This window comes from Berghia stephanieae, chromosome 5, assembly GCF_034508935.2.
Source record: "Berghia stephanieae isolate SIO BIC M18660-M18661 chromosome 5, UCSD_Bste_1.3, whole genome shotgun sequence".
NCBI classification, from domain to species: Eukaryota; Metazoa; Mollusca; class Gastropoda; order Nudibranchia; family Aeolidiidae; genus Berghia; species Berghia stephanieae.
Genome location: NC_088364.1, coordinates 6549589 through 6558582, shown reverse-complemented (window position 1 = coordinate 6558582; position 8994 = coordinate 6549589). Strand labels below are relative to the sequence as shown.

At 34.0% G+C, this 8994-nt stretch overlaps 1 protein-coding gene across 2 annotated transcripts in view; it reads right to left on the bottom strand.

The window, feature by feature from the left end:
- LOC144972311 (uncharacterized) overlaps positions 1 to 8750 on the bottom strand; it is a 17322-nt gene extending 8572 nt beyond the window's left edge. Inside the window, exon 1 of one of the 2 annotated variants that reach the window (XM_078913400.1) lies at positions 8606 to 8750. The gene's annotated coding sequence lies outside the window, so the exon portion shown is untranslated. Of the gene's footprint in view, positions 1 to 2244; positions 2585 to 8605 lie in introns of those variants that run through there. The other variant, XM_078913399.1, reaches the window with a different exon arrangement.
- Between the last annotated feature and the right edge of the window lie 244 nt (positions 8751 to 8994).

Here is an 8994-nt window from a genome sequence, read left to right as displayed (position 1 = left end):
TTTTTTTGTTTTTTAATTATTACCCGATAATGAAATGAACTATCCTAAAAACTAGAAACGATGGAAAAATCAAATTTTTGTTGCATAGTTTTCCATCACTATTCATGTTTTTGTTCTTGTGGTGCAAATTTCAAGAAGATGCTAGAAATAGCCATTATTATAAGTCACGTTTTTTTGTAAAAAGGGAGAAATTTGACTCAAGCGATTTTTGACGCAAAAATTGGAAGAAATGCCAAAACGCGTCAAAACATTGCTCGAGTCAAATTAGCAGGCACTTTATGTTGATAACACCAAGAAATGAAGTGAGTAGGAAAGTCCCAGAAGACAACAGAGAATACAAAACTTCGCGGCGGCGATGGGGGCTTGAACCCGCGACCTTAATGGTACGACAACTCCGCCTGGCCGGGGAGATCGTGACTCTACCGTATGAGTATAAGCTATCCTGTCCAGGAAGGTCGCGGGCTCGAGTTTTTATTCTCTATTGTCTTCTGGCACTTTCCTACTCACTTCATTTCTTCACGTTATTGTAACGCCTTTCTATCATCTTCCTGAAACTTTCACCACAAAAAAAAAAAAACAAACTTGAATAATAATGGAAACTGTGAAAAAAAAATAGATGTTTCTAACTAACATTTCTAGTTTTTAGCCTATTACAATTCCTTATCGTTTCGTATGAAAAAAAAAAACAACAAAAAAAAAAAACTTCCTGTACACTATACATTGGGGATCAGAAATGGTTCCGCATAGCCCATGTTAAATTTTGACCAGCACAGAATCACTGGCAAAACTAAACATAAAACTTTTTGTAACAGATCAAGTAACTTGAAAACCTCTTTTTAAAAAAAAAAAAATTAAGGGTAATTTATCACCCGTTGACTCAAATGGTTATGTAGAATTCTACTATAGAAGGTAGGAAATTGACGTCACTCAGCTCTTTGGTGATTGGTTCTCATTAAATTATATTTATCAAGACAATAAGCGTGCAAAGTTACAAGTTAAACACAGTTTTGTGTGTTGGTACGTTATATCTGACCAGCTGATGTTGTGAGAATTTCACCCAAACTCAAACCCACAGCATCAATACGTATAAATGTAAAAGTAAAATCCCCTTTATCTATCCCTGAGGAGGCTTTGACTTTAAGTTTAAGGTCTATTCCAAGGGATGACTGGAATAATCGAGGCGTCAACCGCAGTTCACTGCCGCAAAGTGAGTTAAGGCGGGAGCGACTTGCTCAAAGCTACACTGCGCGGTGGTTAGCCGAACTCAGTACCTTTCGGGTACGAAGCAAGGAGCATATCGCTGAGTCATGTATGAAGGGTTGTATAACGCATTTCGACGGATCCACCATGCGCAATGCGCTACAAAATAAACAACTGAATCCCTAAGCACGCATCCATGTTTTTGAGTAATTCTCACTAAACAGTAATGACCAGAATATAAACGTTCAATGTTACACTACACATAGTTTTGTGTTGGTCCGTTATATTTCCGAATGTCCATGTTGTGAGTTTCTTAGCCAAGCGCACATCTATTATTCCTTTTCACACTCAATCACTATCCATACGGACATCCCCTTTGAGACGACGTGTACTTCTAGTTGCAGGTCTGATAACCCAATTCATTATGGACTCGTTGTGATAATGGAAATAAATAAAAAATGATGCAAAATATTGTCTATTACAACAATGTTAAACTAGGCCCATAATTACGTTAGGGTGTCGGACCTGCATGTGTGTACACGTCCCTTTGAGACGATGAGTCACATGAGTGCATGTAGGTCACAGTGTTACGGTCAGAATGAAAATCTTCATTTGAAAAAAATATGAACAATGGACGTTTCGGGTAAATACCTTTCGTCGGCAAAACAATAAACATATTATTATTATTATTATTATAAAAATAGTAACGAAAAGGTTAAAATTGAAAGGCTTTCAGATGGAAAAAAAAGTACAAGTACAAACAATGGAAATTCCGGGTGCAACCTCTTCGTCAGAAAATTAAATAAAACTGAGGAACGTTGAACAGAAATAAACAAAATGTATTGAGAATAGTAGGATGCGTTTTCCATCCGAAGTCTTTCCATTTTCACATTTTCGTCAGAATTCTTACGCAGGCTCTCTCTCTCTCTCTCTCTCTCTCTCTCTCTCTCTCTCTCTCTCTCTCTCTCTCTCTCTCTCTCTCTCTCTCTCTCATTATTTTTTTTTTAGAAAATCATAAATAGACTTTACTAATAGGCTACTCACGTTCTTGCCAATAACTAAATTATAGCGAGGACCAAGCGAAAACAAATTAGTATCACTGGTTAATAATAAAAAAAATTATGGTAGTCCCTTCCAGTCTTTGTCACTACGGAGAATTAGGAGCAAAATACATCGATTCTAACACGGGTGGGTAGTGGGAATCTTGATCTGTCACCTGGAAGAAACCGGCTGTGTAGTGTAGTGTGTATGTGTGTGTGTCTGTGTGTGTGTGTAGTGAGCCGCCTAATGTTATGCTGTGTGTGTGAGAGTGTGTTTATTTGACGTGTTAGTGAGTGAGAGGGTGAGCAGTGTACAATAAATTTGTCTCCTTCAAGCGGCTGGCGGGCGGCAGACTTGGTCGATTGCAATTGCCAGGTATTTTATTCTTCTGAAGCCAAAGCTTCTTTGCGCTCTTTTATTTCGGTTAATTCGTAATTTATAACAGAAAGAGATCTATCTCGTTCTTTGACATAATACACTAACAACAACAACATCAATAATAATATTAATAATGATTAATAATAATAATAATAATAATAATAATAATACTAATAATAATAATAATAATGATAATATATAATAATAATAATAATAATAATAATAATAATAATAATAATAATAATAATAATAATAATAATAATAATAATAATAATAATAAGACTACTACTACTACTACTACTACTACTACTACTACTACTACTACTACTACTACTATACTACTACTACTATTACTACTACTACTAATAATAATAATAAATAATAATAATAATAATAATAATAATAATAATAATAATAATAATAATAATAATAATAAACAACAATAATAATGATGATAATAATAATAATAATAATAATAATAATAATAATAATAATAATAATAATAATAATAATAATAATAATAATAATAATAATAATAATAATAAATACAAACTTCTAAGTAGTATATAACGAATGCATATTCTGGAAAGTAGCCAAGCTGGCAATTTCATTTCGTTTGGAAACCGTTCGACAAAGATAGCTTCGGTTTATCCGATTTACGGTGATCATTGAATCTTTTTACCGTGGATATATTTCTATTATAAATAATGTGTGTTATATAGAGCCTAACATCCACAGACATCGTGCCCTGCGTCGATTATTAAGGAATAGAAACTCGCGGAAAACAACAACTAAATTCATGGCAGACTAAGCTTGAATGTATATAGAATAACATAATATAGGAGGCCTACATGCTTATTTTAAGCAACATCTCAGTCTTAAAACATGTGATAGTTTGTCACAGGACTTTGTCATAGGAGTGAGTGCATTCCATTCGCGTGCAGCAAAAGAGGGAGAATCTTTAAAACAGAACAAAACAAATTAAAAAAAAAAAACAATAAAAAGAAGAAAAAAACCCTTCTCCGTCCCCCCACCCCCACCAAAATAAAATATTTTTAAAGTACCCCGACAAAAAAAAAAACAAACATAAAACAGACAAACAAAAGAGAAAAAAAACAAAACAAACAAAAACAAAAAACAAACACAAACAAACAAAAAACAGAACTGGAAATTAGGAGTGGACGGATTCAAAATAATAATAATAATAACAATAATAATAATAATAATAATAATAATAATAATAATAATAATAATAATAATAATAATAATAATAATAATTATAATAATAATTAAAATAATAATAATAATAATAATAATAATAATAATAATAATAATAATAATAATAATAATAATAATAATAATAATAATAATAATAATAATATAATCATAATCATAATAATAATAATCATAATAATAATCATAATAACAATAATAGTACTAACTATAGCAATAATAATACTAATAATAGTATTATTATTAATAATAATAATAACAACAACAATAATAACAAAAACAACAATAATGATAATAACAATAATAATAATAATAATAAATAATAATAATAATAATAATAATAATAATAATAATAATAATAATAATAATAATAATAATAATATATAAATAGCTTCCATCGCTTATATAGTAAACTTAGACCGAAACGTATTCAACTCATTATAGATCTATGATGGATTTCAATAGAGGTGGATTGAAGGGATTTTAAAATGGTCGGAAGCGGAGTTTGCTGTTTTGATGGCGACTATATTTTTCGTCAGATTTCTTTGATAATTTAGTATTTTTATTCAAATACATTACTTTTTAATTATATAGCTACCGCTCCCAGTGTTTTGTTGTTCCCTATCAACAATCCAAATTGCGAGAAATCTTGCTCTCTTAGATTTTAAATCTATGGAGCTACAGTATATATATATATATATATATATATATATATATATATATATATATATATATATATATATATATATAATATATATATATATATATATATATATATATATACATTATAAGATCTGCTATATTTCCTGCATCTTCTTCAACGTGTCGTTCCTGTCTGTCCCCGTCCATCAAATGTGTTAGTTCGTCCAACATCTTTTTCAGCCAAATGCTCTTCTTCTTCCTCCTCCTTCTTCCTTCCTCTTCGTCCTCCTCCTTCTTCTTCTTCTTCTTTTTCTTCCCTCCTCCTCCTCCTTCTTCGTCTTCTTGTGTAAACCTCCAATATTGTCGAGGATCACCCCACAGTTTGTAAGGTATTACATTGTAAACTTGTTAAAACACAGCACATACTACAATAAAAAGTACGTCGAGTAAAACGTTACGATGTGTGAGTGCGTGCTCTAGCAGCCGTGTGAAGGCATGTTGGCAACCGGTTTAAGCCACGTCAACTTGGTAGAGAATCGGCTTCGGTCGAGAACCTGCCTCCCTAGTCTGTGGTGGGGACTTTCCACCTGTCCAACATGTACTCGGTGTGGGATAGAAACCGAAACCGCAGAGCATGAGCATCTAATTGAACGGTGTGTTGTGACGAAGCTTCCAGGTGAGTTTGCGACGGTGCACGAATGCGGTAAAGAATTTGCTGATTGGGTCGATCGTCATAACATAGTAGTGTGAGCACCATTAGAAGCTGCTGTCACGTCAGCAGGGAGGCTATTCCACAGTCAGGCAGGGGAAGGGCAATACGAATACAGTACAGGTGGGCGTTATTTTTTTAAAATGTTGGGATGATTTTCTGTCCAGCTTTCGCGTTGTTATCACGTTCTCCAACTTTTTCTTTCTTTCTCATAATATGAATTTTTGCCTGCCTCTTTCCTACCTCCCTCATCAACGATCCTGAGTTTTCCACCATCTCCATCGCTTTATTATTTTATATTTCAATCTGTCACTGGGCTGGCCCCGCGGTTTTTTGCAAAATTAGGGAACATTTCTGATTTGCATTGCAACCGCAAAATCTGCGCGTTTTGAAAATTTTTAACAAATTCTTTGATTCTTTTCTGACGGTCTAAAACTAAAAATAATAACATAGAGCTGAGTGACATCAACTTCGTTCCTTCTATATAGGTTCAATATGGCATTGTAGAAGCCTGAATTTTATTGTTTGACAGAATATGTTTCTGTCGCGAATAATGTTGATCATGTTTTGAAGGTCTGCTTTAGTTTGACCAATCCGGCATACTTAACAAAAAAAAAAAAAAAAAAAAAAAGAAATAAAAAAGAAACAAAAAAAAAAAAAACAAATTTGAGATTTTATATAGCGCAATATCCACTAAACGTGCTCAAAGCGCTTTACAAACGGTCCCTAACAAACAGGAACACGTGACAAATAGAACAAGACATAACGCCTGTTACGGCGAAATCAAATTTTCTGACAGAGACAACGCTGTTAACGGCCAAGTACTCATTTTACACCTGAGTAGTCTGAGTACGGTGAGAGAATGTGAGTAAAGAGCCTTTACCCAAGGACTCGAATATGCACCCAGTGAGGCTCGAACCTAGGACCTTCCGATCCGAGAGCGAGTGCCATACCACATGACCACATAGCCGCAATTCTATACCATCACCAATCGTGACCAGGATTCTCGATGCGATACCACAATAACAATAATATTCTGGTATGAAAAACTGACTGCACACCGCCAGATGGGGAAAAAATCCCCTCCCTTTCCCGTCATAATAATTTGTCGTGCCAGACATATCGATTATGCAGCCAAACTCCGACACAACCCAATTTTAAAAAATATATTTTGGCCAGAAAAGTTTTACTTCAGATATCGATATATTGTGTGGCTCGGTGGGTCAGCGGTCTCGCCTTGTCATAATAGTCAAGCAAACTTAAGCGCGGTCAGTGGTCGAATTGGTGACAGATCGTGGAAAATTCTGTTCCCGACGTCGCGTCCTTGGCTAAGGCACTGCACATACACACACGCTACCCCACTCGAATCAGGTATGAATGAGTACTTGGCTATAGACATTGACGGATATGTAAGAACAAAAAAAAAAAAAAAAAAAAAAAAAAAGAAGAAAAAAGAGGCCTAACTGCCGAATGGTACTGTGTGAAAGGGAAATATGGTTCAACATGGCCTGCAATATTGTGAGGCGCATTGAGCATGGTAAATCCGCAGAATTGCTCTATTCAAATGTTCCTATTTGTTTATCTCACTCATTGAAAATGGTCTTGACCTTCTCACACAAGTCTCAAACATTTCCTAAACAAAAAGTTGACCCTCTCGCGAGAGTTCAAAGGTTTGAGAGGTTTGCTAATATTTGGGTACGTAATTTAAATCGATCAATATTTAGAAGTATGAGTTTTCTGGCTAATTATTTTTAGATAAGTACGACAGTTGATATATATAGCGATATTTGAAGTAAGGTTTGTTTGTTTGTAAGGGTTTTACGGGCATGTGCGATACATTTAGGTCATATCAGCGCCAGTAAAAAAAGGAAGAAAATGGAATAGTCAAAATATTCTAGATTTACAGTCAAATCGCCCAAGAAAAAGTAAGTCAAAAGGGAATGGTTCAAATAGGGAGCGGATGTAGATTCCAAGAACACACTATCAGTGTACTTAGTTTGAGATCACCTTAAAGTCTCATCCAGACACCAGCACAGGATCCCACTAAGAGGATTGTTTTTTGTTTTTAAGGGTTTTATGGCTTCCAACACATTTAGGTTATATCAGCGCCATTACAAAGGAAGAAAATGGGATAATAAAAAGTTATAGAATTACAATTAAAGCACCCAAGAAAAAGTAAGACATAGGGGAACTAGGAACAAATAGGGATCAGATGTAGATTCCAAGAGCATACCACCAATGTACTTAGTTTGAGATCACCTATAAGTCTTATCCGGACACAAGCACAAAATCTAAGAGAAAAAACACTCAAATGTTTACAGAATACATAATTAACAATACATAACAGAGAGAGATGATTTACAAGTAAAAAACATAATCTCCCAAAACTATAACTAAACATTTGACCATTTCCCTCCCAATCAAGGACTCCAGCCAGAGCTGGGACAAAACTAAGTACTATTCCCATTCCAAGACAAAGACAGAAAGCAACTCGGAAAACAGATATAAAGGGAAAGAAGACGCAGCGCGACCTCCTGTCACCATGGGAGGTCAAAGGACCCCGCCCAGTATTTGAAGTAATATTTTGTGTGTTTATTTAAATGAAAGATGGTAGTAGGTCCCCGAGGCCCTTCGCGTTTCGGATTCGTGTAAAAGTTTAACTTTCTTCATAAGCCAGATAAGCAGACACAAAATAACATTTTTGTCCGATTGGAACTTGAATCTGACCTTTCGGGGATCACACAGATGTCAAACAAGGTGAATTTATAGCCAATTCATTTATTAAATTTATAACTCCCATAATATCAAGAATTTGATAACTCGCAAATAACCAACAAACGTAAACAGGATTTAAATATAATATCACATGCAAAAAAAATATTACATTCATTCATACTGCATTTCAAAGAGTTATTGCCCTTTATCTACGCAATCCTTTCTTAGAAAAAGCATATTTTTCCAGAATATCACAAAAACTATAACACTCTACTTTAAGAAAAAACAAAAACAAAACAACTTTGGTAATATGTTTTATGTTTGTATACAAACAATCTTAGCTCTATGTCAAAAATCAAATGAGTTATTGCCCTTTGTTCACATTGAACAAAAAAAAACACACAAAAAAACAAACAAACAAACAAAATAACAAGTGTGTATTTGTGAAACAGTTGGAAATTTTTTGATAAAACAATAATTTTAAAGACAAAAATATAAGCTACTAAACTTATTTGTAGATTACATCAAAAGATATTCAATTAAAGCTTGTTACTGAAACTATATGTGAGAGAGAGAGAGAGAGAGAGAGAGAGAGAGAGAAGAGAGAGAGAGAGAGAGGGGAGGGGGGGGGGTTATGTTATGCTAATTGCTCCATTAAAATTAATAATTCCATTGCATATAACTCACCAGGTTTTGCCTGACATATTGTTCTTGAATCTTTCTCTTGGCTCCTCAAGCTGGTTTTAATATTCATGTGCGGCTGCAAGGAATTCCTTTCTTGATCGGCCAAAACCGCACCTGGCCATATATAGGAGCCATTCACAAAACTATAAAATGAAGAATGAAAACAGAGACAAATGAATATGAATGTTATTTATTAACTAGAAATTCTGTAAAAATGCACAAATTTATGATTCAAGGTTCAGCATCGTTTTTAAAATTTGATGATTAAAAAGGGCCAAGACTATAGTACATATTTCTCTGATTTCCACAAACATGATGACGGTGTCCAACCTCTTGGGATAGTTGTAGCATTCAAGTCTACTGTAATCTATTTCTTGTTAGTAATAAGGAGG